Below are 3793 nucleotides of genomic sequence, written 5' to 3'. Positions count from 1 at the left end.
ATCCAAATCGAAGGCATCATCAGCGTTGAGAAATACCATCTCGCAGACGATCGCTCCGGTAATCTCCCTGAGGAGTGATTTATGCTCTCTTTTTTTTTGTGATTCGAGGCCTCTGGTCTTATAATAGAATCTCCACAAGAACAGATGTATTCCTCTTCTTTTGATGAATAAGAATCATGCTTTCAAATATGAATCAAAGTCTTTAACACATGCTCGGCACTTGATTGTAACTACAAACCTTGATTAGAGTAATTAGCCCAGATGAATACTTAGCCTGTGCTGTGCTTCAAGCAAGACATGAGCTGAGCTAAAGTTAGGACGAAAATTTGAGCTGGTTCTAGTTAGCTTTAGCTATAGTTAGAATTGCAAGTGTAATAGAGATTGTAATTTTCATTCCGATCCGAAGGTAAAATTCCATAACTGTCATACAGATTTTGAAGAGATCGAAATTCGAATTGCATCCATATAGAAGGAATTGGAGTATGTCTGCACATATTCTTTCGAAAGTGACATAAAGTATGATTCACCTGCCATTGATATTAACTACCATATCAGCAGCAGCAATCACGTCCATTCACAGTCTCCACGTGTCGCGTGTACGTCAGTCTTCTATCAATGCACGTCTCTTGCAATTAATGTGCTGATAGGAGATGACTTTTAGAGGTCCCATTGAAGTCTGAGGTTATTTAAAATCCCTAGATAGAATGGGATACAGACCTTGCAAAATTTTGGTTTTCTCCTTTTACTACATGTTCTTCTCTTCTTCATCCTTTCATGGTTTTTCTGTATGAGAGAGAGAGATGGCCACCATAGAGTCTAACTTTATGCCGCTGGGCTTCAGATTAGAGTTGACAAAGCAGGATATAATCATGCTACACAAGCAATATCAAATATCCCCCGCGTTTCAACTTGAAGTCCCGGGATCGAATGATCGAGTCTGTTGTCTGCCTTCAGGATGTATGGGCTTCTACGAGGAGTACTTTCGAGCTGGGTTGAGGCTTCCTCTCCACCTCATTTTTATGGTGCTCCTCTAATATTTTAAGATATCATCATGTACGGTGGTACCGAACGCGTGGTGGCATATCTGCGGCTTCATCACATTATGCATGCTGGCCGGGATTGCATCAAATGTCACATTCTTTTATTTTCTCTTCAACTTCAAGCGGCACCTAGACTCACGTAGGTGGTGGTACATGACTCCGTGAAAGAAGAAGGATGGCATTCACTTGATATTTTCGAGCATACCTTCCATCGTGCACGATTGGAAGCCGAGATTTCTCTTCATCTCGCAGACATCAGGTGAAGCCTGAAATTTTTTCACCTAGGATGAACCTCGGGAGGCGCTAAAGGAATCTTCAACGGATAAGAGCTTGGATCAGAAGATGATAGCTCTGCTGAGCTTCAGGATTCCAGAGTTGAAAGAGTTGCTGTCAGCTTAGGCACTGTTTAATGCCGGTATTAGCCAAGTCGCTCCTCAAGTTGCGAGTCAGTTGTTTTGGTCTTAAATCTTTTGACTCTATTCGTCTTACAATTTGATCACTACGATCGCAGAGTTGGATGTTGGGAAGAGCTCGAGCCCGCCAAAGGAGAAGAGAAAAATCCTATGAAAAAGAGATACCAAGCCTGCCACCGGACGGAGCCTCCGAGCCAGAGTAGGAGATCCTGCATAATCGACTTTGGAGACCAGGAAGTCTAAACCTTCTCATTCGGAAGGCCATGAGATTATTCAGGTGAAAAGTGGCTCGCCTACCACCTCAGCTACTGCGGGCTTCTGGATGAGCCATGCAGATCAAGGTCTGGAAGAGGTGATTTTGAGCCTACCTGCTCCTCCCTGCTCACCGACCCAACCAGCTTCACCCATTGTCGGATCCTCCTCGAATGAGATACCGATCGAGGTAGCCGACACATCTGGAACTGCACCAATCGGGCTGAAGCTTGAGGCCTCAGCACTGAGGGATCCCATACTGGCGAGCGAGTTACTCTCCGAACTGCTCCGCCCTGTCGATGCAAACGAGCTACTGAATGTTCCTCAAAGGGAGATAAGGAGAGGAGCCATGGATTGTCTCATCCGGATATGTTAGGGCTTTCTCATTTAGCACTTACTGTATACTCATTTATTACTTATGAAATTTTTCTTCACCTGTCAGCTCACCCATTACTTGATTGGGTACATTGAAAGCTCGCATGAGCTGGTCAAAAAGTTGAAGAAGTTTGGGCTCGAAGCTGAGATGCTCAAAAGAGCAAAAGAGAGGGCCGAGAAGGAAGTCGAAGAAGTCTCCATAAAAGCCGACACAGTTGAGAGGAGAGTCGAAGACACTAAGGCAGCATTGAGAAAGATTGTTGAGGAGAATTCTCGACTGCTGGGCAAGGCAACAGAGTTTGAAGCTCAGGCGAAGAGAAACATAGCCGTTTGTGAGGAGAATTCTCGCCTGCAAAAAAAATAAAAGAGTTGAAGGTTTGAATGGAGGCGAAGGAGAAGCGAATAGCCGAGGCCGCTTCTAAGACTGTGGAAGACTTTCGGGCCTCAGAAGAATATGAGAAAGAAAGAGCTGAGTATTCTACCGATATTTATGACACCAGAAGGCAGTTTATTCGAGCTCGAGTTGTTGTCAAATATCTGGATCTGGATTTAAATTTTTTAGATGAAATCTGAGTTCTATCATGACGGATGTCTCAGCGACCGGTACCTCAGCTCCAGGTGCCACACTGTAATTTTTGTATTTCTCTTTTTTCATGTTTTAGGGTTATTATAAAAAAATTTTGAAAGAAATAAAATAAGTAGAATCTTTTATCATACTTCTACTTTGTGAACTTACTCATGCTGATCTTAGACAATTTAAGTGAATGATAATCTTGTTCTGCTTCCTTAAATACGGACGATTATGAAAAATAGCAGTCGATGACTCATCCGATAAGGTCACGCCTGGGAAATGACATGGGGTCTATGAAGATGTGCCATGTAAACATATTTTGTTTTGTGAAGCATCATAAGAATTTTTTTCCCACTCTGAAGAAAGTGCGTCATTAAATGCTTGGTCATTAACTCCTGGGAAGCGCCAATAGGTGATTGGTCTGGCTGCTAGCGCTTATAAATAAGGAGCAAAAGGATCTTCACTCCACCTTCTGTGGCAAGAAGTCTCCTTCTCCGTTTGCTGTCATGTTGTTGCCTTCGAATCTACCACCTTTAGAATTAATTAAGAGACGGATGAGAGAGCGGAATGCTATTGCAAGGGATACCCACCGGAGGTACTTAGCCCGTGAAAGGGAGAGAGCTAGATGGGCCGACGCATCCACTTCTCATGGGGCCTCTCCTCCTTTGCCTCATGCAACCAGACTCCCCCATCAGCTGGAGCATATCTCGCCTGCAGTTTGGGAGTGCTGCATCACAGAGTTCTGAAATTCTACGATGTTTAGGAGGAAAATGCTTGATGTCACCGCCGTCACCTTTATCTAGGGCTTTGATGATTGTAAGGTCCATTTACTGAGGATAATGCTGTATTTAGAACTTCACGGCATACAGGCTGGCGATACCGATGAAGAGGTAGAAGCCTCGATAGATGAAGATTGAATCAGCTCATCTGGATGTTGAGGAGGTGAAGTCCTCAATGGATGAAGATCGAACCAGCTCACCTGGTCGATCCGATGCACCATCAATTGCAGCGGGATGTTCCTCCTCATCTCCTCTTATTTTCCTCTCCATCTTCTGCTGTCCTCCTTTTCTTCTTCTGCTATCCTTCTCTTCTTCCTCTTTCTTCCTTATTTTTTTCTCTTGTTTATAAGGCAGTGCCTGAAG

Source organism: Elaeis guineensis, chromosome 11 (assembly GCF_000442705.2).
Source record: "Elaeis guineensis isolate ETL-2024a chromosome 11, EG11, whole genome shotgun sequence".
NCBI classification, from domain to species: domain Eukaryota; kingdom Viridiplantae; phylum Streptophyta; class Magnoliopsida; order Arecales; family Arecaceae; genus Elaeis; species Elaeis guineensis.
Note: the sequence above shows the minus strand (reverse complement) of the source record.